This window comes from Ochotona curzoniae, unplaced genomic scaffold (assembly GCF_017591425.1).
Source record: "Ochotona curzoniae isolate NIBS_2020 unplaced genomic scaffold, NIBS_Ocur_1.0 contig_883, whole genome shotgun sequence".
In the NCBI taxonomy this organism is placed as follows: Eukaryota; Metazoa; Chordata; class Mammalia; order Lagomorpha; family Ochotonidae; genus Ochotona; species Ochotona curzoniae.
In genome coordinates, this window is record NW_024466599.1 from 10,257,195 (window position 1) to 10,283,125 (window position 25,931).

General features: G+C 50.1%; 1 protein-coding gene across 2 annotated transcripts in view; it reads right to left on the reverse strand.

Moving 5' to 3' along the window:
- The window catches only part of CYRIA (CYFIP related Rac1 interactor A), a 101,171-nt gene that overhangs the window by 55,565 nt on the left and 19,675 nt on the right, over positions 1 to 25,931 (reverse strand). Inside the window, exon 1 of one of the 2 annotated variants that reach the window (XM_040992850.1) lies at positions 14,039 to 24,542. The exons of the other annotated variant lie outside the window; for it this stretch is intronic. The gene's annotated coding sequence lies outside the window, so the exon portion shown is untranslated. Of the gene's footprint in view, positions 1 to 14,038; positions 24,543 to 25,931 lie in introns of those variants that run through there. 2 annotated transcript variants of the gene reach the window in all.

Below are 25,931 nucleotides of genomic sequence, written 5' to 3' on the forward strand. Positions count from 1 at the left end.
GCACTGCCTGAGGTTGGGTCCCTTACAGATGCTTTCTGAGATTGTAGAAGATGGAACAGTGTTACAATGGAGGAGGAAGAAGGTCGTCTGAGGTCAAATACTGATGCATGCCAGAATCAGAGCCAAGGGCAGCTCCATCTCCCCCGCCCCGCCTCTGTTTGCCTCCTCACCCCTGTCCTCTCTCTTCCCTGTATCTCTTCTTCTCACCATCTCTCCCCTTCTCTCCTCTTTCCTGTTTCTCTCTCCCTCCGTCCTCTCCCTTTCCTCATCCCTCCTCTTTCTCCCCTTCCTTCTTTCCTTTCCGTTGAGATCTGTGCCCTTAATAGACAGAGAAGTACATGGGCAGGCCTCATGCTGAGGTCTACGAACTATCATGCCAGCCTCTTTGGGGCGAAGGCACTTGATGTGGTCTCTCAGACATAGCAAAAGACCGCAGCAGGTCACAGAAGCAGGAGCAATTTCGAGCTGGGCACAAGCCAGCGCAGCCAATTTTGGGGAGATGAGTATCAGAGAAAGTTCTTGTTGGGAAGTGACCCAAGTAACACACGCAGCCCTGCCCATGGGAAGGAGAAGGAGGCTGCATCAGGGCTGTGGAGTCTGCAAGAAGTCCCATCAGAGCCGAGCACTCACCCTTGTGCCACTCGCTCACGGCCAAGACGTGGGTCCCAATGGCCACCGGGGTCTGGAGAAGCTGAGCAGTAACTGTGAGGAGGGAAGTGGCCAGCTCTGGAACTGACCAGCTTCCTTTAAGGAAAGAGTTCCCTGGCCTGGAAGCAAGGGATACCTGCAGGGCAAGTGACAGGCTTCCGGTCAGGTGACACCCTGCTGTAGTGCCTCAGGGGAGAATCAGGCCCAGGGGGCAAGCTTTACTTTCAAGCTCTTCTCCTCGCTCTGACTAAAGTACCACCTATTTACAGACTGCACAACTACAAACAGAGGTTTCATACGGGCTGCCTAGAGCTGTGGGTCTCAGCGATCCGTGTCACCTCTCTGTGCATCTGCTCTTTCTGTCCTGGCCTCAGTGTGCCTACCCAACTTGTTCCTAGGCACCCTCCTCCAGGAAGGACATGTGCCTTGGTACATTTGGAGAAGTGTGCAGGTGACAAGCTCAGTCCTAACCCATTCATTCATCTTCTAGGGTGTTGGGAGGCTCAGGTGCACCACATTTTGCATTAGGTTCTAGAACAGACTGTATGTAATATACACACATACACATGTGGACAGGGGTATCTACCTATGGATACAGCAGCTCTCTCCTTGTGAGTGTTACTACGCCTGCATCTGGCTCATTGCCTGCAACATCTTTCCCTGAAAGGAAGGCGGAAGGTCAGGATTAGCATCGTCATCAGAAAGCAGCAGACACACTTCTCTGCAAATCTGCATATTGCAAGCGGAGCCAGGGCACAACCCAAGCAATGCAGTCAGGGATGCTGGACAAGAGAAACTGTTTACTTTTCCTTCTGCTTTTTTTCTGGATCCCTCCTGATGCCCTGTTCTTCTCACTGACATCCCCAGGAGGTCAGAGAAGGGACCAGCTAAAACCAGTCAATTTGCCTCTTTGTTGGGAATGCAGTGGGAAGATAACTAATGACTTTTGAAGAGGCAAAGTCGGGGCATTTTCTGTGCATTTGAACCCTCTGCCTACCTTCTCCACCCATCACAGAAAACTGACTGCTGGCATCTGTTGACTGAGTGAGGTTCAGTAAAGGGAATGTCTCTTCCAGTCCCCAACTCCTACTCATCCAGCTCACATGGCTCCTCCTGGAGTCCTTCCTTATGGCCCTGACAGACAGCTTGCTCCAACCTCTGTCCCTGTGTTACTCTGTGTGTGCAGAGGCTCTTACACACCACCTGTTCCTCTGAATGCTGGCGCATCTGTCTTGGTTTCTGGGACTGACTGTATCCCTGGCTGCCCACTCCTCCAGCCTTTCTGTAGCAGTCTGATCTTGAAGACTCCACTGTGCTTCTTCCAGGCCGCCTCTCCTTCCAGGGTCCCTGCCTCCCTATGCTTGCCAGCCATGACTGGCTCATCTCTAAGACTCAGTGCAGGCAACGTGGCCCCAGGGAGCTTCCTAGCTCCTCCCTTCAGTGTGGGTCAGAGGCCCTCTCTCTGAGCGATTCTGATAAGGCCACATGTGATCACCAGTACCTCTTCAAGAAACAGGAACCACTCAAGGGCTGGTGCTGAACCCAGTCATCCCCCACCCCCAGTGCCCAGCTCTAGTGCTGACTTACAGGGGCACTCATGGGCTTGCTGAGTGGATGGAACCTCCATTTACCCTAAAGGCAAGACTTGGCAGTCAACCATCAAGGAAATGAATCCCAGGAGCGGTGGTACGAATGACCTGTGGGATGTTCCAGTGGAAAATTCCTGCTCCAGCAAATTGGTTGTACCGCGATCAACTCAGGACAGCTGTTACTGTCAGCCTAATTTATTGATGCAACTTCCTCCCTCAAGCCTTGCACAAGCACCAGGCCCTGTGCTTCTAAGGACAGGGCCAAGACTCCTGCATCTCCAGGGCCTTAACAGCAGGACACACCACAGAACGCAGAAGGAATGTTGGACACAGCTCTTGGGTGAGACCACCCTCCTCTTTTCTGCCTAGAGATGCTTTACGAATTACAACTTTGCGATGCTATTGGGAGGAAACAGGAAGGGGAGAAGCACCAGCAACACAGACACCTAAGACCCTAAGGTGGGCTTTCAGGCCAGGCGTCTTCTATCTGCTCCTTTCTTTCTGCTCTCTGCCAGCTCCTTCGCTCCTCTTCTCCCAGTCAAATTCCCCTTGACAGCTTTGTGCTGGTGACTCCTTCTAGTTCGGCTCCCTCCCTAGCTCAGCTCCTGCCACAGGGATGTTTCATTTGAGAGGCATTCCTTGTTCCTCTCCAACAGCAGCAATGCCCGTTTCACCCCACTACCTGGCACTCCAGCGTTCTAGCTTGATTCCCTACTTCACGTTTCCCTACGGCCCTCAGTGGTGCCTCTAAGCATAGCTGTGTTTCTTGCTGGGATGTGAGCTCCCTGAGAACAGGAATTTCAATTTCTGCACTGAATCCTCAGCATTTTAACAGCACGCACACTCCAAGCGTTCTTGTTGAATGAAGGAAAGACTGCAAGAAGGAATGTCTTACAAGACCAAGTAAGAAGCCCTGGAAGAAGTCCCAGGGGAGCAAGCACTTGAAATGTGTTTTGCTGAGCCTACCCTAAATCTACTGACCATTCCCTTGGGTCTTAGCAGTTTGCTGCTTTGGGAGGGAAGAAGGGACTGGGAAGGGACAAAAGATACACTCAAATGGCCAGGAGAGTGGTGGCCCCTTAAGTTGGATATGACAGAGCAAAGCTTCCAGATGGCCCACTGGATGGAGCAACCTGGCCAGAGCCCATATGAAGAAAGGTTGGGGGCAAAGAGAAACTCTGAAATTTATGGCCTCTCAGCAGCTTCTTTCCCTCTTAATTGGGAGGTGGGGAGACTTAATGGCATTTGTGGATAAGCCTTGGCCCTAGGATTTTTGGCACAGGGTTCAAACAGAATCAAGATATGGGGTTAAGGCTACATTTTAGCATCCCCACAAAAGCATGGGTGGAGAAAGAAGCTAACATTTGCCAGGATCTACTATCAGCAAGAAAGTGCTGTTGTTTTAGCTCATGTGAGCCTCACCAGCACCTATAACATGGGATGCCTGGTCTCGTGTTATGAAAACAGAAACAAAAGTTGAGCAAGTTAAAATTATCTGAGCAAAACCACTGCCCCAGTGCATACCAGAGCTGAGCTGTGAAGTCAGGATTGAATGGCTCCCCAAAGCTCCTCCATTTTCTCAGAGATCACTCCAGATAAAAGAACCATGAGGGAAAGGAAGTGGGAGAAACACCTTCCCCTCTCAACTTGGAATCTGCTATAAAAATCACATCCCCTGAAAATGATGCTGGGCACCACGAAACACAAAATTCACCCCATGGCCCCTAGTTTTATTTGCTTTAGAATCTCTCATGCTAAAGGAACAAACATTTCTGTATCAGAGTTTAGGAAGCTGGTTCTTGGACAGATCTTGAGGGGTATCAGCCCACATGACATATAAGATCAAAGAAGAAGTTTGGCCCTATTCTCACACATAAGAAATGTCCACACTGGGGGCCAGCACCATGGGGCACAGGTTAAACTGTCTCTTGTGAAGCTGCCATCCAATATGAGAGTGCCAGTTGGAGTCCTGGCTGTTCTACTTTCAATCCAGCTCATTGCTAATGTATCTGGGAAGACAGCAAAAAACGGTCCACGTGCTTGGGATCCTGACACTCAGGTGGGAGACCTGGATGGCATTCCTGGCATTTGGGAAATAAACCACTGGATGAAAGCTTGCTGACTCTCTCTCCCTCTTTCTCTTGGTTACTTTGTGTTTCAAATACATGAATAAACAACTGCATAGGAAGTTAAATGTCCACAAATAGAGATAGAGGAAGAGAAGTGGTTGCCTACAGCTGGTCTACCGTAAGTGCCCTAGTCAACAACTACACAGGTAGAACATCTAACAATATTAGCATAAGTGGGATGCCAGCCAGGTCTCTAATAATGAAAGAACCAAATTCCAGCTCAGGCTGACAACCCAACGACTGCCGATGCTTGTGTTCATCCGATAAGCTCCACGATTATCAGGAGCCATGGCTTCTAACCAAAGACGACCGACCTGGCGAAGTGAGCATCTTAAACAGCCTCCAGTGCCCTGTGAGCAAGTATGCTCCACACACTCGCTCTGCACCGCAGTGTTGACTCTTGCTGCGCTGTCCGCTGTCACCACGGTCAGCTGGAAATAGCTCTAGTGACTCAGTTTCACCAAACCAGTCTGACCACAGTGGCAGGAGCCTCTGCTACAAAGAGAGAGGCATGCATGGCCCCGGCATTCTCTGTCCCTTTCTCTCTGGCCATGTGTCAGGAAAACGACAGACATGAACTCTCTGTCTGTGAGTAGTATTTATTACGTGATTTTTTTTTTTTTGCCCACTGTACATTTGCATGTCCACTCCTCTGAGCAACCAATGGGATGATGGGATGAAGCAGGTGAGTAGCTCTCAGACAGTGGATTCCCCAAACGAGACCATCGTCCCTTACATCCTGCAGCTTCCCTGTCCCACCACACTCTTGCTGGGGATGGCCTGATGAAGGGGAACACAGGTCGTGTATCTCTGCAAGGGATGACTTCCTCTCCCGCGGAGTCCCACACGTCTTCCCAGGGACAGCAGAGAGTCACGGGGTTGGGGACAACTGCAGCTGGAGAACATCTGGGAGAAACCATGCTCAAACCGTTTTCCCTTTGAGTTGCAGAAATCAAGTCTGCAAGAAGAGCAGCCTCATTCTAGAATTTCCACACTGGAACAGGTCCCTGACTTTCTCAGCCTTTGGAATTGTTAAGAAGGCACCTCACAATGAGTCCTCGAACACTGACCATTGACCCCAGATAGGAAGCCTTAAAATTTATTTTAACAGATTTTTTTTTTTAAAAAGCAGGCAGCTCTTTTTCCAGATTGCTGTTTTCATAATTTTTTGTAATTTTGTCCCTGAGAACTAAATGAATAAAACAGTCCACCTCGGGCATGTGACCGGGAAACTGCTTCTGTTTCCCACCAGAGCGATGCTTCTCTCCACCCCGTGGCCACAGCGGCGGGGCCTTTGTCTCTTCTCCCAGGTCTCAGAAAAGCAGCAGATATGAGCTCTCTTCCAATGTGGCATATTCATTACTGCTTTTTTTTTTTTTTTGGCCTCTGTACATTTGTGCATTCACTCCTCTGAGAAGAAAACCATCAAACCAAAGAAAAACAGATGGGACCTCACACTTACTAAGCTAGCAGGATCTGCCTGGTGTGTGAATTTGTAAAATATTTCCCTCCTTCATCCTTGAAGGATCCTGCGAGGTGCCTCCTTCTCCCAGGAGCGGCACAGTGGGTTTTGCCGAGCTAGGCTGCTCTGCCACAGCACAGAACCAGGAGGGAGCCCGCAACTGACCCTGTCTGCTTGGCACCCTCCTGAACTGGGCTGCCAGTGTTCTGGCCCAAGTACCAGGAGTTGTCTGCAGCTTCCCACGTCCAGCTCAAATGCACAAGAAAGGCCTTTGGAAGGACATGAGGGATTGTTTCCACCAGGTTCTCTCTGTAGGCCGTGGCTTCCTGCTGGACTCTCCTGGCTGTGGCTCACGTGGCTCCAGGGCAGCCAGGCTGGCCCTGGCTCTGAGCAACCGCAATGAGAGGGCACCTCAGGAAGCCTGGTGATCAGTAATAGCCCGGGTTTGTTCCTATTCTCAGACAGCAAGGGGCATGCCAGGCGAGATGGGGTGGGGGTTGAGAAAGAGGAAGAAAAAAAAAACAGGAAGTGAAGGGGGAGGAGGGAAGGAAATGATAGAGAAAACACAGCAACTTTGAAATGTCCTTGGCCTGATGAGAAAGTGATCTCTGGGCCAACATTCGTGGCCGCGAGCCCTGCATTTGGGAAACTGGGTAATGACGACAAGAGGGAGATGGGAGAAGCTGGCTTTCTCTGGGGTTGGGGTTGGTGGCCAGAGAAACCCTCTCCCCTAAGATCACAGCCGGGCTGGGGGCCTTTTCCTTGCTCTGGGATGTGTACAGCAATAGCAAAGAGGGAGTGTGGGGCAAGAGAAGCAATTTACCCGTGCTCCGAGGCCAAGGGCACGTGTATCACAAAGGATTCAGGAGCAGGAAGCAGCTGACGTGGTCAGGGCAGAGGTCAGGGCAAGCTTTCTCATCCTGCTTTACTCCCAAGTGCTGTCATTCTGTGTGCATTTGTGTGTGTGTTTGGAACTGCATCCCTGCCACCCTTATCTCCCTGCTTAGAGCCCAGTCAGAATCCCGTAGCCTGCGAGAACCCTGAGTCTCCCCCGATTGTGAGACTCTGGGACACTTGTGCAATGGTTTCCTATCCACTCTACATCCTCACAGAGGCTTACAAAAGCTCAGCCAGTCCACACACACGTCTTTTAGGGTGGCAGTCACGGATGTGAACTGAAACACCACACAGAGTCATCTTTAGTTAACAGTCTCAAAGGACTCTAATGCTGCTGCTGCGGATACTCCTTCCTGGTCCCCTGATGCGTGGGGGAGGGGAATGGGGACAGGGCATGCAGAGTACACAGTCCCCAGCAGGCAAGCCCCCAGATACCCGTGCCCACTCCAAAGGTTCCCCAGAGAAGCTGTGCTTCTGGGAAGCTCTTAGGAAGCACAAATTCAACTCAGGCAAGGTGCCCAGAAACTTGCATCACTAAGTATTTTCTGAAAGAACTCTAAGGTCATCCACCAGGATGCAGGCCTTGGACTAGCATTGGGATAACAAGGAGCTCTCGCCACTACTGTTCCCACTTCCTCCCACCTTACGGACACACTCACACAGAGAGCCCCATCGAGGACCCCCAGCTAATGACCTACCCCAGGGTTCTGGCCAGGCTTCTGTAAAGTATTTCCCCAACACCCAAACAGTGCAACAAAAAGCTTCTTTGAGAGGAGTCCAAGCTTTTTGAAGTGTCTGTGCTGTTGCGTGAGTCACCCATAGGCCAAACGTCCATTAGGGAAAAGAGAGATCAGGCAGGGAGAGAAACACAGCACGCCCTTCTCTGACTCCACCAGCAGTTGAAGCTCACGTCACATGACACTCATTTCCTCCTGTCACCAGCAGTCCGGCACGGCAGGGGGGTCAGTCTCCCTTCCTCCTAGCCCACACCAGAAGATGACCACCACCGGCCACACGCAGATGACTGAATTCCTGTAGCACCTGGCAGCCGGCAAACTGCTATTCAATCTCTTACCTTCTTTGGTCATTTTAAGAGAGTGCAAAGCTGAGGGGTAATTACCCAGCTTTAAAAATAATCATTAAGCTGCTCGGGTGCTTTTATCTCACCTTGGAGTGCCTGGTTCCACTCCTGCTATTCCTCCAACCCAACTTCCTGTGAATGTACAGCCTGGATGCAGCAACTGGTTACTCAGGTACCTGCATCCCTCTCGCCCAGGCTGAGTGACCAGCTGCTGGCTCAGCCCTGGCACGGTCCCTAGCTGTTGCAAGGCATTTAAGCATTGGGGAAGTGAACCAGCAGAAAAGGCTCTGTCTGCTTGTCCTCCTCTCTCTATTTGTCTCTCTGCCTCTCAGATAAATATATATTTTTTAATGAAGAAGATGAGCTCCAGAGATATGAAATGACTTCTCCAGGATGACAGCAGAACCGAATCTAGAGCGGGTGCCCTGACTTGTGGCCCAGAGTCCTTGGGGCTAAAGCACAGATTCAACAGCGGCATGCCTGCTACTCTTGAGAGGTCCTGGAAGTAGGAAGTGGGTCAGGGGCTAAGGAAAGAGATGGCAGTAGATAGAGAAGGGATGACTGAGCCTGATGAGCCGCATTCCACCCTCCAGGCTGGGCAGGTGGGGGATGGAAAGCATATCATGAGCGTGGTCATTCAGAGAGCTACCAATACAGCTGACTATCAACTGGCAAAACCATGGGAGCCCTTTCCTACAACGCCCAGGGCATGGACCAATATTAAGAGCAAAGAATGAAGGTGTCTGGTTGGTTGCAACAGCTCATAGTGATGAAGCCCCTACTGTCATCAGTGTGCCGAGCTTCCTCAGTATATTCTACTACTCCCTAAAACCCCACAGCAACAACAGTTGGTAGGGGCTTGGTGTTGTCCCTTCCACAGATGAGGGACCTGGGGCACCTCTCCAGGGGAGTCAGCTTTTGAGTCATGAGCCATGATCTGAGTGTAGGCAGAGTGGCCGCATTGCTTTTCTCTTTGCCACCTAGAAATCTCCCTCTCAAAGCAAGAGCGAGGCACAGGGAGAGGCCAAAAGATGGGAAGAAAACCAGTGATGCAGATGCTCTACGGAGGCACAACAACTTCCTCTGGGACAGTGGGAAGCCGCTCCCCAGTCAGGGCACATGGAAGGGCAGGGCAGGCATCTGGGCCCTGCTGCCCTGGGATGGCAGCCCAACAATGTCAGCCAACACTAGTAAATGACATCCTGGTCTTGGTGTTTACACAGCACCACTTGTGGGAGGAGATCCAGGGAGGGCCAAAGATGGAGGCCATCCGGACGAGCGGAAGAGTTGATGCTCTGGGAACCCAGGTCCCAGGGGAACAGAGCAGCTGGGCTTGCGGGCAAGGAGTCTGCAGACAGGGCTTGGATGAACAGTACTCACACTCCCTAGGACTCAGGCCTTGAATAAGGAAGGCCTCCGGTGCAGCTTAACAAAGCCTGAACAATGGGCTGGACAGCCATGTCCCTCCATCTCACAGAGAGCGAGACTAGAGCCAGAACGGCGACAGGGCTGTGGCCTCATGGCAGTGTATGTGCTCGGGCATCAGGCAATCCTCTAGGAGCTTTACTGAGGTTATGCAATGACTACACCTTGTCTGTGAGGCTCATTTGTTTATTTCCAACTTGCCATTGAAGTAAACTAAGACATCTGATCAAGGTCAAAACTCACTGAATCACTGAGCCTTTGACTTTGTGGCCATGATCTCACCTCTGAGCTGTGTGTACCATGGACGCGTGTAGTGATCTTCTCACAATGTGGGCATGACAGTGTTAGCACACAGCTAACCTTTGAGCTGTCAACGCATATTGGTACTTGGTTTCATCAAACGTGTTCTCCACCCGGCACACCCATACTTAGTGCTGTTAACCACTTCCATGCACATGGTCACATATAATAACAAAGGTGACCTTAAAACTTCTGATCCAACCCTGTATCCCTGGAACCAAGAAGGGAATACTATTAACCATCTGGCCACAAGAAAAGGCACAAACTGGAACTTTGAGGCACACAAGGACATGTGATCACCCTGGAATCACCCACAGTCTCATGGGATTGCTTGTTATTTTTTATGCAGATGTATCAGAAATCTCACAGACAAGCCTCTGCTTCCCTTCCAAGCAAATGCTTTTTTGCAGCCAATTCATTTTCCCACTGCTCACTGGACTTGACCTTGAGGCTTCACAACAGAAAATGGGCAGATGTGACTTGATGATAAAGCAGTCAGCCACAATTGCAGAAGTGAGGGTATGCCAAGTTTCAGCAACATTTTTTAAAAGATGTATTTCTTCTTATTGCAAAGTCAGATATACAGAGAGAAGGAGAGACAGAGAGGAAGATATTACGTCTGATGATTCATTCCCCAAGCGACTGTAACAGCGGAGCCATGCCAATCCAAAGCCAGGAGCTAGGAGCCTCTTCTAGGTCTCCCAAGCAGGTGCAGGATCCCAAGTCTTTGGATAGTCTTCCACTGCTTTCCCAGGTTGCAAGCAGGGAGCTGGATGGAAAACAGGGTTGCTGGGAGTTGAACTTGTGCCATATGGGATCCTGGTGCATTCAAGGCGAGGATTTTAGCCATTAGGCTACTGTGCTGGGCCCTCAGCAACATTGTTTAAAGGCCTGGTGGGTTCCTGGTGTCCTGAACCTCAGTGCCAAGCTGGGCCCCCAAAGAGGAGGGCCCCCTGGCTGTGCTTCCTAGGTTGGCAGAAGGCAACTCAATGGGCCATTATCTTGGGGCGTTGCGGGGGTAGCCCTGCCCCACTGACGGAAGCTCAGTCATGGATGGCAGACTCCTTTACCTCAGGGGTCCAAGCACAGCTGGAACACAGCTGGCTCTCCTCCCCCTCCCTGCTGCCGGCGGCCCTCAGCCCTGCTTGAAGGCTGAGCGTTTGCTTTCCCATCGGCCACACTGGCTCTTGGACGGAAGGAAGCAGCATGCAAAGCTTGCCTCACTTCTCCTCTGTTCTTGTGTGGGAATCTGCCTTCACAGGACTCTGCAAGATGAAGGAAGAACCTGCTGTTCTTTAGACACTAGGAAATCCTTCTGGGGTCAAACTCGGCCAAGTGCATGGTGAGGTACAAGGCTGCCAGACAGCAGTGGGCATTGTTGCTCTCTGAAGGAAAAGGTCCTGGCATTTCCTCAATGATGAGCACCACAGCTCCAGCAGGCCAGGGGTGTTCTGGAACACCAGAGAAGCCTCCCGGTGCTACGCATCCCAGAAGGCTCCTGGCAATGAACTCTGGACCTTCAGCAGGCAAAGACACAGCGAGGCTTCATGTCTGTTTCCTGTGAGGACTTCTGCAAGTGATGAGTTTGACAGGTAGATATGGACATTTCTTGAGATGAGGTCATGTACGCAGGTGCCGGGTAGAAATGAACTTCTCCAGTCAGTTAATAGTTATTGCTGCCTTTTTACTCTCACCGGGAACACGACCACTCCTGTGACTCAGGGAACAGCTGAGACAGGACAGAAAAGCACCAAGAAGGAGGAGAAGCCAACACTAAAATGCTCAGACTCCCTGTCAGGTATCCCCATCTTGCCATCCGATGGCCATGTCCACAGCAGGCAGCCCGGTGCTAAGACAGTTGATTAGCGGATAGTGGCCCATCAGGGAGTGGCCGTGGCTAGGGCAATCCCAAAGAGTCAGAGGCCAACAAGCCCTGACGGTGGTGATTGAGCAGAGGAACAGAGTCCCACACAGTGAGCAATGACTGTGTCAAGACTCCGATGTTTAGCACAGCCCTCGGATTCATAAGGAATCCTTACTGTCCACCTCTGATGGAAAAGGAACTGGAGAATGACTCAGAGAGTGACTCAGCTGATTTTGACAGCAGCAATGCATGCATGTGGACCCATGGGGGCTGGTCCTGCCCCAGCCTGACTGTGCTCCACTGCAAGGGTATCTGAACATCACGTGTGGACCCATGGGGGCTGGTCCTGCCCCAGCCTGACTGCGCTCCACTGCAAGGATGCCTGTGCTTGATGTGTGGACAAGCCATTCATGAGTGGCCAGCATAAAGGACTAGAACAAGAGCCAGGGCTCTTCCCCAGGCTCTCCGGTGCACTGTTTCCTGAGGCCGGATGTTATCATCTGCTCATGATCTCTGTCACTCTGGGCAATCATGAGTGAGCATCATGGTGTGTGGGGCAGGGGACAGATGCCTTCAAGAAGCCCCACCAAGCTTTCCAATGGGTTCATGTCTCACTGCCTGAACAAAGAAAGGTGATGGATGCTTTCTTGAGGAGTTAGCATTCTGAGGACCAGACACTCCACATCCTGCTCTGGCAGGCAGTGGGGGTCCTCTGGGGGGAACCACATTGAAATCCTAAAGAGGTCAGCTTTCTCTTTCTTGGGCAACAATACCATGAAATGCTACTTAGACCCAGAGCATTTTCCTTCATCCCTCCCAGAAGCCACACCTATGGTAGTGGTACTTTTGGGGCAAGCTCAGGATGGCAACTTCAGTAGGTATGCAGTGTCAGCAACTAACACTGTCAGAAAAACAGCCCAGACTGTGGTGTCTGCAGTTGGCCATCCCTGGGAGATGTGGAAGTGGTCTTCTGGAGGGCAAGCAATCGTGGGACAACCCTCATTGTGGCCCTGGCTCAGCTGTGTGACCTTTAGTTTGGTCATTTTTACCCAGTCTTTAGTTGTGATAAATGATCCTATAGAGAAGTACGCAAATAAGCCTCTTGGGGCCACCAAGTGGGCTATCCCTTCCGAAGCACTGTAGCCGCTCATGTGCATGCTCATGTGCACGCAGTACCCCCACCACTGGGTGGGATACTTCTTAAAAGGGATGGCTGCATCTTACTCATCTGCAGAGGCTACTGAGACCAGCCCAGAACCTGCACCAGCGATAAGTGGCGCTATCTTAATCTGTAACACTGAGGGCAATGAACAGCTCAGTGTGGCTGGGAGGTGGAGGGAGAGGAAAGAGATGGCAGAGATAGAGTGAAAAGGGAGGCTGTGAAGGACTTGACACCCCGATGCTTCTAAATGGCTTTCAGTGAAACAGTGAACAGGGATCTCAGATGCTTTCTGAGTGTATGGAGGAGGGTGGGCTGTGCAAAGAGCCTCGGGTTTTGAGCTCAGTCGCTGTGAGCTCAGTCCCAGCATTGCAGAATTCTCAGTCCTTTGAGCCAGGGCTGACTTACATATACGATGTGAAGAACAGCTTCATTTCAAGCTCACTAGGGCTTCCTAGCATTTCAACTGGCCAGCTCAGGACCTGCTATCTGTTTATTAGCATTCAGAAAATTTACTTCTCTAGGACCAAGGTGACCTGGATCATGAGATGCAAAAGGGTGTTAGGAGTTCAAGGCCAGTACCACCTCTGGACAAGAACCTATGAAATGGTGCCCTGGCCATACCAAACTGAGAAAACTTCAAGAGACAGACTGTTGTGTAAGATTCCAGAAACTGCAGTGTGCTCTATCATACCTTGCTGGCTTCTGCAGCACTCAAAGAGCCAAACGTCACCCAGCTCTCGTGTGGCAAATATCACCTGAGTCCCACAGAGCATCCCAGGGAATCCTCGGTGGCCCTGGACAACAGTACCATGTGTAAGGGGCAGAGCAGGGTGATTCATGTCAGGTGTACTAAGGAGATCACACTTGCACCAGAAGGCCAGGTGGAAGTCCAGGCACCGGGTGCAGAAGCAGGAGACCGGGGCTCTGCTTTCTGCTCCGACTCTAATGCTCTTGAAGCATTTGCAGCAGGTCCCCCAGTACTGTCTGTAACATGCAGGGGTTGGGGGCTGAGTAGTCTTTGGAAGCTGGAACTCAGTCCTGAGAGCGATTCTGCAATGTGGGGTTTCAGAGCGCACTGACTCTGAAGTGATGCAAGTCAGAGTGACCTGACAATACCATGAAAATGCTGCCCATCTTTCAGGTCCCCGCCTCCATCCGACAGGAGTATCCTGACAACCAGGGTATCCAGGCTTGTCTATGAGTCCTGCTTGCCTACAAGCTCTCAGGGGATAATATCACCCTCTGTGCCTTAGTTTACTCATGGGTCTCTTAGGATATCCAGCCCACCTCATTTCCCAGGAAGCAGTCTTCTAACACTTCACAGAAAACTCAAATCTCATTTCATTGGGACACTCTGAGGCCAGTCATAACTCATGTTCATGGTCAGAGCCAGACACTTGCACAAAGCAGGAACCTGTCACCATTCTTAGCAAGGGGACAGAGGCACCAGAACAAGGAGAGACCGGGCCACTGGGACCTACCTGCGACAGCTGGGAGCCGGCTGATCTAGGATGCTGACAACAGCACCCCCCTGGCCTGTGCAGACAAACCCTGGAGATTGGGCTGCAGACAACAATAACACAGCTGCTCTGTTTCCTGAGCTCCCTGCTGCGAGGCAAATCAGGAGGCGTCAGATCAGCATTCAGCTCTCCTTCCCACAGCACAGTGCACCACTCTCCAGGGCCCCAGGCACCCCACACCTTGTCACTGGAGAAGGCAAAGTGGGCGTAGCAGACAGGAGGCTGGAAAAGAGTAAAAGTCCCAGAGAAATCAACTACAGGAAAACGCCTGTGAGAGCCACTGCCTTTTCTCAAAATCTAAGCGCTCACTTACGGAAGAGTCCTTCCCGGAGTGAGGTCCAAGCTATCAAGTCCCAACCTTCACACACTCTCCCTAAGCCCAAATGGGTTTGATTGCGGTTTCCTGCCTGTCCTCTCTGTTCTGTAGCGACTGTTTCCACCACACATCGAGGCCAGCCTCAAGGCCTGCCTTCCCCCATGAAGTGCCGCAACGACTCCAATACCCCAGCCCACATTTCTCTCTCCCTCTCCTGAGTGTTCCAAGCACCTGCTGGCAGCACTACTCAGCACTGAGCGCCCACAGGCTGCTTCTTACCTTCTTGACCAACTTGTTTTACCAACCTCTTAGCCTTAGTTTCATCCAGCCTGGGGATTGTCCCTGCATTGTGCAGAAAAAACATTCTAAAGCACACATCTGATGAAATGTCTTCCATGCTAAGCCATTTCAAGCACTTCCCACTGCCTTTTAGATCAAAATCAAAATGCCACACAACACTGCCCACTCCTTCTCTGGGCTCCCTGCACTCAGGTCACACCAAACCACTCCCTGAGATTATGCAATGAGGTGTCCCCAGAGGCAGAATGGACACCCAAGGCTCCTGAAATCTGCCAGGACTAGTGCCAGAGGATGACAGCAAGCACATGGCATCGAACCAAGGCCAAGGTGAAAAAGTCAAGATCCACTGAGCCCTTAACGCTGATTCATTTTCATTCTGGTGATGGCCAGCCAATTCACCAAAGAGACCAGGTAGGCAAGCAGGGAGCTGGAACAAGGGCATGAGATGGCTCTTCTGCCCTGGAGAACGGGAATGGGATGATTGTGGCAGTTCACAGAAGGCACAGCTGCCATCTGGATTAAACTCCCAGCCAAGACCATTCTCCTGCAGTTCCTGAATGGCGCCCAACAGCCCAGCAGCCTTCACCCCTCTAACACCCTCTGAGCTCCTCACACCCAACATCCTGATGCTGAGCCACAGTGCTCCTTCTGCTCAGGAGCTCCTGCTCGGTGGTGCAATCCCTAAGGGACTTGCTCCAAGACCAGACTTTCCTGCTTCTGTCAGTCCTCAGCGGGACTGCAAAGAGAAGTGTTCACACAACAGAAGACAGGGAACATTCCACTGCAACTGCTGCCTGGTTACCCAAAGAGGTCATCAGAAGTGCTACCCAGGCTAATGCCTCCCTTCTACCCCTAGCACACGGGAGGGGTAAGCAGGTGGGAGAACAAGGTGCAGAAGAAACCAAGGGCACTGTGTGAACAGCAGGACATGTGAGCCCAGAGATGCCAGGACCAGTCAGTACCATCTGGTAGCAGCCAACTCTCCATGTCTCTAGAGTGCCAATTTTATATCCGCTGAGGGAGAAAAAAACACACAAGCACTCAGCAGGAAAAAAGAAGGTTCTGGTGTCTGACTGCAGGGACCCTGGAAGGTTAGGCGGCGCTGACCTAGTAAGGCATGCTCAGGCTGATAGCGCAAGTGGAAGATCCAGTGGAGCTCTCTCCATAACATCGTACTGGGCACCGAGAGCTGCTCCAGTGTGTGGGAACAGCAATTGGGTTTAGTGACAATCAAGACACAGTGTCTCCGGCAGGCTCCGGCTCCAGTGTGCACAACCTGTACAGTGCTGTCACGTGGATAAATCCAGTGGGTATCATTTCACCAGCTCCTGAAGTACAGCAAGAAGGTACCGGGTGCAAGCTGCAGCAGCCACAGAAACTCAGTCTAGACAAAATGAACGGCTAGCCCAGCAGCTGCATCCACCAAAGTCAGAGAAGAGCCATGTTCCTAAGTCACTTTCTGATGTGAACTGAAACATCTTGAAAGGTGAGGTTTTCAAGCACTCCTCCGGGAGGCAATTGTTAAAAAACACACAGCAGGCAGCCTCAGGTTCCACACATTCGAAAGCCACTTTTCTTCTTTTAAAAGACAATCTTTTTATTCCCTGAACCACTTGGGACTGAAAATACATTTAGCACAAGCTACCCAAAGTGGGGAACCAGAAGCGATGTTGGGGATGACACACGATGTTGCAGCGAGCATGGGCAACCACAGCAGGACTCAGCAGAACGCGATGCAATTCAGACACTCACAGGGAGAATGGTCAAGCTGTGCACCTGCCTACTGTGCCCGAGCCTCTGGGGCTGGAGTCCACGAGCCTTACCTGAACACTTCCCTGGAAGTGCCCCATGGGAGGCCCCATTCTGGTCCTCTCTCTGGGAGAAGCAGCGGGCCTCGATGGAGAACCTCCCTGTCTCCCAGGGAATCTGCTTCTGACCATGACCCTTGGATTCACAAAGCTCTCTAATTAAAGGCCCGAGGGCTGAGCTCATTCTAGAAGTGGCAGGACCGGGCATTTTTCAGGTCCCAAAATTGAGAGCAGATTAGTGAGGATGGTTTTGCATTTTGTTGTGAAGGAGGAGGACTGGCTCAACTATAAACTAGTCTTACTGTAAACCAGGACAAGAGGTCACCTGAGTGCCTGCCCAGCCCTGCCCTTTGTGGCCAAGGGCTGTGGCCTTCAGGCAGCAGGGAGTGGGGAGGGCAGCAGCAACCAGCCTGGTGGGGAAGAGAGATGCTCATTGCTCCATCAAGCATAGGTTCGGGGAGGTCCAGATCAGAATGTCTGTCGAGGCCTCTGCAGACTGCCTCCAGAAGTAGAACATACTGGTTACCATTCCAGGGAGTACCCAGGGCCTCCCGATGGAAGCTGCACAGTTTCCAGGAAAGAAATTTCCAAACCATTGCATGCTAGGGTGTGCCCTGCCCTGGGCTAGCACAGTCCCCTGTGAACCTCATCTGTCATTCTTTCCTCTCATCACATCCTGGCAGTGTGGGTCAAGTCCAACCGAGGCTGAGAGAAGGAAAACAGTGAGCTTACCAAACAGCTGATGGCTGTCTCTGGTTCTTTTGCTTCTGCCTTGAGCAAGTGCTTTTCTATTGTATTTGTGTTGTGCTTTCTATAGCAGCAGCCTTGTCACTGTTAAGCACTGAGAGACCCAGGCTCTCAGAGTCATCTGCTGAAGCCTAAAGCTCCGAGCGCTGGTATTTGGAGGGGCGATCCTGGGGGGAGAAGCAGGCCCTGAGGCTGCAGCTTCATGAATGAGATTGGTGGGCACTTTAGCATGGGCAGAGAGGAACCATCCAACAGCCACGGGCAAACCAGGACTGGAGCCTCAGCAGACACCAGCTCTGCCTGCTCCTCCATCCTGACCTTCGTCTCCAGGAGTGTGAGACACACGTCTGTTGTTTAAGACAGCTGGTCTTCATCTTGTGTCCTCAGAGGCTAGTGCACCAGAACTCAGGTCGCAGCATAGCTGTTTCTGTGCTTATGAATAACCCCCTGATTTATTGGATGGAGGGCTTGAGCTAGTTCGTATTAGTGAAGACCCAAATCTACGTATGCGCTTTATGAATCAACACTTGACAAAAGAAATTCATCATCAAAGCAGTTTCTCACAGCACCAGACCATCTCACTTTACTGATGTAGACATGTACTTGGAGTGCTCGGGGGCTGATCTGAGACCGCAGGGCCAGCCCCTCACAGGGGCTGCTGAAGTCCGAGTCCTGTGTTCCTGCTCCTGTAACAACCTCCCTCACCAGGGGCTGAGTGTGAGACTTATTCCCCACACCTGAGAAATCCATCTCTGCACAGCCCAGTCCTGCTGCTAACAGCTCCTGAGCTCCAAGGATGCATGAGTACGGGAAAGGACAACAAAATACAGCGTGGTGGCTGCTCCCACGGGAAGTTCAGCTGACATGGATGCCTCACCCATGAGGTGGGAATCTGGCTGGGAAAGGCTCCTGGAGTGGCTAGTACCCAGATTGAGTCTTTAATCCACATGGGGTTTAGCTAGACAAAAAAGTAGACCTGAAAATAACAATAGAACAGGGCAGTAAAAACATATGGAGTTGACCAAGCTCTTGACACAAGCAGAGATGTGTTGGGTGTGGTGGGGATGTAAGAAGATGAAGGAGTAGAGTGGAAGGGAGGAAAAGAAGCCTGGGCCATCTGGGGCGGCAGAAACTGAGAAGCCCACAGAGGACTGGAAGTTCTTGGACATGTACTTACACTCTGAGTGTGAACCCAGGCTCGACCTGCTATTCTGTCACCGACTGGGTGATGCTGTTGGCTCTGTGCTCTGCACTGTGTGTGTATCCACAACGCCATCCCTCGGTACATCGCTGTCCCTCAATACACCTGTCCCTCAGTACATCACTGCTCCAGCACCGGTGGCTTCAGTCAACTGAACTTCCCTGCTCTGTCTGTTAGTTCATCACTCAAATGGAAAACACATCATGTGCTCCCAAAGCCTGGAAGTGTTGAATGATTCAAAGGGACACAATTGGTAAAAGATCAGTAGAAATTGGAAAGATGGGAAGCCCACATTATGCAGAACACTAGCTGTGGAGTTTCTCAAGGCTGTGTTTGGAGCGCTGGGATCTGGGCAGCAGCCATCTCCAGCCACTTCCAACAGCCATAGCAGACCCCGCCTGGACAGTGTCCTGGAACAGCCTGTTCTTGGGGAACTGAGTTGTGCAATTGTCATAAGGAGACAGAGTACTGACATCCTCAGCATACCCATTTACCCCAGGCATGTTTCCAACTTTAGGTAAAAGGCTGATTTTCACAAGTTTCTTTATCAATGTTGCAGCAAACACAGGGAGGCAAAACACATTTGGTGCTCAGATGTCAAGGCAAGGACTTTACCACATAACATGGAAGCGGTGGTCAGCAGAGTTGGTTTCTAGCTCTCCCTCAGTCCTCACTCTGAGGTCTTTAACCCTCACTGAAATAAGGTAGGGCAAGTGGACAACAGGCTGCCTACCGGAATGATCTGGAATGCAGTGTGGGCACATAAAAAGTGCCCTTAATTAAAGCTGATTCCAGCTGTTTGTATCAGCACCTTCACTGGTTTCACTAGCATGGCGCTCTTGCCTAGCCGCTGGCGGGGAGAGAGCTGTGACAAACAGCAGTGGCTGTGAAGAACACTGTCTGCAGAATCGAAAGCACAGGGCATCAGTTCTCCTGGTTACAATGTCCCTTGATATATAATTCATGATAGCCTTAAAGCTTGGCCTACTTTGCAGAGAGATCATATATTCTGCAGAAATCAAGGATGGGCAGGAAGACAAACCGCTTTGAAATGGTTCTGCTGTCTGCTGTTCCGTGAGCAAAGCCAGCCAGACAGAGTTCTGGACCACTCTTTCCTACCATAAGGGCTTCCCTTTAAGAGTTTTTTTTTTTTTCCCCTTTTCTTAAATGGAAGGGGAGGCATCTCATCCAGTTTCAGTTTTATCTTCTGCCACACCGGATAAAAGATGAAGCTGACTCCATCTGTTAGCACACGCAGGCGGCAGCGGACGGTGTGAACGCCAGCACTCCCGCACGCTCGTCTTTGCAAAACAGGGAGGGGGAAAAATCCACACTTTCAAAAAATGTCTCATCAGCCATCCTACCCAATGCCGACCAGACAGCAGCACTTTTATCCTTTTATGGGCAGATTCAGGAGGAAGCCAGCTCTGCCAGCCACAAAAGCACTTCCCCATGCTTTGCCACAGGAATTGGGATGCTGGGGCTGGCTGCAGGCCAGGCCCTTCCCCCATGGCAGTGAAATTAGTGAGGATCCCCCTGGGGGCCATTACCTGCCATGTTCCAGCCCGTCCAGGCCAGAAGGCTGAAAGGCTCACAGGTTATTGAGATGATTTCCATCCTGTGGCACCATGGCCTTGTTCCCAGGGCTGGTTTTCGAGGGAAAATGAGCAGGCAGTCATTTCCTGGGTCGAGTGGGAGGGAGGCAGAGCAGAGAGCCCCCATCTGGCCACTTGGCCTTTTGCTACAGCACTGCTGGTTGGTGGCACCAAGTGTGTAATGCTTGCTGTGTCTCCAAAAGCTGCTGCTTTTGTTCAGCCATTTCTGACAATGCTGCATGTGACTCACTGGGGCAGAGCCAAGAAGAAAGTAAAGGTGGGAGGCAGGTGGGGGACCTGTAAGTTCTGGCTCTCAGGTCCCCACGATGTCCTCTTTCCAGAATGCACGAGGGGAGTCCGGAAATGCCCGTGGCTCTCTGGTTTCTTAAATGCAGGGACGGTGTTAATTATAGAGTGTCAAAAATAAGTGGGTTTCATGCCGTTAAATGAGGCGAAACTTGGAACACACAGGAATTCCATAAGGGCTGGGGTATGGAGGTAACCGGCTGGCTGGCTTGCGTCATGGGTGAGGACACTGCAAATCAGAAAGTCCCAGAGCTCCAGCTCCACATCGCTTATGTGTCACCCTCGAGGGCAATGTCCTGTAGGTCCTGCATCTGCATTATCTCACATCCTGTCCTCCTCTGTGTTCCCAAGGCCACTGCCCTATGGGAAGACCTTGGTATCTGTGTGGGATGGTTTTGCACTTACGGCTGTTTTGCATTTATGGCTCCCTTGCTGACTGGGAAATAAAGCCCAGCTTCACATTTCATCAGGTACCTGGCCCAAATCCTACACCCTATTTTATCCCCACTCCAGCACCACCTTCCTCCATCTTCTTGCCAGCACTTGCCCTTAGCTTGAAAGTGTGTGTGCCTCTATGTGAAATGTTCTCTCCACTACACCCCTTCTCAGTCGTGGTCAACCTTCCAGACCAGATTCAAAGGTCAATCCAGCTATGGACTCTACCTGGAACTCAAGAGTAAATGTCTTTGACATGGCACCACACTTACATCACTTTTTACTGATAGTCCAGTTCCCGTGTGCTGTGTTCATTACCATAGTCGACGTGAGTTCTGCATATCTGCAGGTGCTCACCTATGTTATCCAAGTGCATTCGTGAGTATATCTGCTGGACCATGGGTACAGCTCCAAAACAGTATATGTCAACACAGCATGCTGAGTAGGCAAGCTGGGAGTCAAACCAACCCATTTCCAGAATCTTTGTCTCCATTTCTACTAGATTCTTAAGCAATAGTTGACACATGTGCATCTTCATCGCTTCTAGAAAGTCCTTACTCAACCCCTAGAACAGTCTCTTATTTTTCCTGCTAGAGGCTGCTCTTGCCCTGCCCGCTCAGCTGATGCCTTCTCTTTTCCATTTCCGAACACTGACATTTCTGAGTCTCAGCCCCTCCGCCTGTCTCTGCTCTTTCTGGACTCACACCCTTAGTGATCTTGCCTTACTTTCACAGTTTGAAATGTCACCTGCATTTTGACAACTCCCAAGTTTGTACTAGCTTTGACCTCTCCCTTGCTTATGGTACCCGACCGTCTACTGCCCAGCAACACCCGAATGCCCAACTCCAACTTCCCTAGGCCCCGAACTGAACGCGTGTCCTTTCCCTCCTTTTGTCAACCACGGATTTTTTTTTCATCTCAGTTAATGACAATTCTATCTTTCCAGTTTCTTGAGTCATCTTAGCCTCTTCATTATTTCACACCCCACACCCAACCCATCAGGAGATTTCTTTTGGCTTTACCTTGAGACCAGAGCTAGTGTCCTTCTCCATTCCTTGGCCTCCCTGATGTTATCCATGCCTACTTTGGTTTGCTTTCCACTCATCAGCCGCAGTAATGCCACTCCAGCTTATACCCCCTTAAAGACATTTCTCCAGCCAGGAGCTCTTGTTCACTGGGGTTAAAGTCAAGGTCATCCCTTGCCCAGGAACCCGCCGATGGTGCCTGCTCTTCTTCCTTGATCCCCTGGGTACCACTACATTGGTTTTTTTTTTTGTTATCCCTCACATATGTTAGTACCCCAGGCTTTCCTTCAGTCTGAACCACATTTCCCCAGAATTGTTAATGCTCCCGCACTGATCTTTCAATAGCTGTTTGCTTAAATGTCTCTTTAAATGAGAACCATCCTGCTCAGCCTTTAAATTAGCACCCTCTTCTCTCATAAGCTGCTTCTCTCTGCTCCATTTATTTCCATCAATCTTTTGACTCCTAACACACTGGAAGGCAGTGTCACTGATGTAATTACCTTTACCTAAATGTTATGGCTATTGTATACGAGTATTATGTAAAAAGAATAAATAATCATCACGATTATAATACATAAATGAAAATCACTTGGATACTCTTCCCTGAAAGCTATTGTCATGGTAATATTTTGGTACCAGTTTTACCTTCTAGGGAGACACACAGCACATGGCTCTGTAGCTGAACTACTATTGTCCATCTCAGGCTGCCTCTGTATTTTCCTTTCCTTCCCAAATGCCTTAGAAGAGATTGCCATGACCAAGTCCAGAGGCATGATTAGGTGCTTCTGGGCTGATTGAAGTCAGGAACTAACTGGGCTCCAGAAGTAGCTTCCGTGGAGACCACTTAGATAATCACGTACAAGATAGCCCCAACATCACAGGGCTTTCTTTCACCTTCGGGGCCTTTTAGCAAGGAAAGGGGTCAATTATTGCCATGGGAAATAAGAAGAAAGTAGGGCAGACAAATAAAGTGGGATGCACACAGTCCTGCCACCTCCCCCACCTGCACACGCATGGCAGCACAAGCAGAGGTCAACTGTGGATTCTACTTACTGCAGGATTACAAGACTCATCAAGAAAGTGGATTAGCACAAAACTGCAAGCAGAAAAGTTGCTGTTTTCATGGTGCTGGAAATCAGGTTAGAAGCTTTGGGATCTCGGAGCATTTGCACATCTCCAGATTGCATTTCAGCAGGACATGCAGAGACTTATCGGCACAACTAGCAGGTGGCAAGTTGAGCCCCGGGAGTCAACAGTCTCCTCATTTTTCTCAATATCAGTATTTTCACAACCACTAACCTATACCACACATGTTTATTTATCTGTGCCATTTTTTAGCCCCTACACGAATCAACTCACTGATTCTCAGCTTGTGTATCTATTCCTCAAACACTAGTTCAAGCAAGAGGTGGGGTATTCTAGGCTAGTGTGATGTTATGGTGTTCGCAACCTGAGTAACCATCTCGAACCAGGTTCCTCTCCTGTTTTAGAGTCTTCGTTTCCTCATGGAATGAGCAAGGCAAACTTGAACTGGCTGCTTAAACATCTAAAACAGCTCCTTCAGTATCAGAATTGGTGCAATATGAGATGTGTAACAGACCTTCGGAACATATTGATATGAAACTGCAGGCCTGCTAAGTAAACACCACCTCACTACGGGAAGCACACACACTCTGCTCTCAGTGTGGTCATATGACTGGAAAAGGAGATGGGACACCTTGGCCTGCAACCCTTACAAGGCAGAAAGGCCTACAGCTCTATGGTGGCAAATAAAATGCATTGGACGTTGAGGAAGCAAAGATCAATGATAGCCAAGAATGTGAGTAAACCCTTTCTAGAAGAGAGGGCTGTTCAAGCAAGATGAGACTGCTACCATTTCTTTTGAAAGATTTACAGTGGGTGATCATTATTCATTAGCACCTCAATACATATTAAAGCCACATCTGATATGCCTAGCAATGCAAGAGTACAAGAAGGAAAATATGATAAGGATCCTATTTCCAGACAATTTAGAATCTAATTAGGAAGAGATCATGTGTGCGTACACATGGACATGCACACACAGACATATTCATCAGCTGTCCCTGATGACTTGTGACAAATGCTCCATGAATAATTCAGAAAGCAAGAATCATCACAACGGTAGGACAGGCCATGAAGCACGGCAGAGCGTGCAGGAAGATGTCAGAAGATAACCTGGTTGCTCTAGTTTGCTCTCCTGGAGCCTCAGTATTCCCATCTGTAAGGTGGATGGTTTACTTTAATTCAGATTTTTTCTAACCATGTAACAAAAATACGTGAGTTCATGCCCTCAGTGTGTATGTGTGTGTGTGTGGGGAGGGCGGGTGGCGGCTGGTGGGACATTTGTAGGCATTTGGGGGCAGAAGTGGCAGCACACAGAAATGACCTCTTTCTCTGAATTCACCCATTTTACTCCCTGTAGCAGACTTTCAAATGAACAGCTTAAAAAAATTCACATGACTTGTGCGATGGTTGATTTTCGGTGTCACCTTGCCTGAGCTGTGGATGCCCAGGTACTGGTTTAACAACTTTGTGTGTGTTTGGGGGAGTATCTATTGATGGAAGTTACACTTCGATTGGTAGGCTGAAGAAAGAAGATTGCCTTTCCAATCCAATTGGTAGGCTCTTTCAAAATACTGATGCCCTGAATAATATAAGACATAGAGTACAGAGCCCAGTGCAGTAGCCTAGTGGCTAAACTCCTTGCCTTACATGTACCAGGATCCCATATGGGCACTGGTTCATGACTCGCAGTCCTGCCTCCAATCCAGCTCTCTGCTGTGGCCTGGGAGGGACCCTGTACCTGCATGGGAGACCTGGAGGAAGCTCCTGGTTCCTGGCTTCAGATCGGCTCAGCTCTGTCCATTGCAATTACTTGGGAAATGAATCAGGAGGTGGAAGATCTTCCTCTCTGTCTCTCCTCTTCTCTGTGTATCTGACTTTCCAATAAAAATAAATAAATCTTAAAAAAAAAGGGGGGGGAGTACGGAAGAACTTCCTCTTTCCATCTGAGTGTCTTCAAGCTGGGATGTGCGTTTTCCTCTGCATTTGGAATTGGATTTGATGTGACTTGCTTGTTCTGGGCCTCCAGCTTGCCTAATGCAGATCTTGGAACTTTGAGGGTCCATAACCATATGAGTGAACAGCTCCAATAAATTTGTATCTATATCTAGAGAAATTTCTTCTTACTTCTCTCTCATGAAGAATCCAGACTAGCACGTGCACATACAGGTGACAGGGGATGTGTTCACTTGCTCAGGAAATGAAACCACTTCTGAGACAGCCTCCCTGTTGTAACCATGAATTGTGTTAATGCAAATTAGTGAGTGGAGATTTGGCTTCTTTATCTCATCATTTGTGATATGAAGCAGAAAAAGGAGAAAATAAGCTCAAATGCTCAATAATTCACAAGATTTGAAGCAGGTCTGAAATCTAAGCAATTTTGTGTAAGGCCTGGTCTTTGTCATTGTGAGATACCTGATTAGACAAATTAAAAAATAAGTTACCTGCACCACATACTCTTAGGAAATTATTAGAAGAGGCACAACCCACAATGGATTCTCAAAGTTAGCTCCCTTCCCCCTGGTCAGCACCCACCCTGCCTGACCCTCTGGGTGGTCTGCTAGCTTCAGCAGTTATTCCCTCCAAAACACACTCTCCCAGGGCTGTGTCAGTTATCCAAACAGAGGCCAGCATTGTGGCATAGTGCGTTAAGCCAAAGTCTGCAGAGCCAACATCCCATCTGGAAGTTGGTTTGAGTCCTGGCTGCTCTACTTTCTATCCAGTTGCCTGCTAATTCACCTGGGAAGGCAACAGAGGGTGACCAAAGTCCTTGCTGTCCCTTCCCCCCACCCTGCCACCACCCATGCAGGAGAAGAAGCTCTTGGTTTCTGACGTCAGTGTGACTTAGCCCTGGCTGTGTGGCCATTTGGAGACTGAACAAGTGGACAGAAGACCTTTTCCTCTCTCTGTAATTCTGTCTGTCAAATAAATAAATCTTAAAAAAAAGTTACCCCCCAGGGTTTCTTGTTTTTCTTTCTTTCTTATACACTCCTCAGTTTTGTTCGCACAGGGCTCACTTCGCCCTCCCTCCCCACACT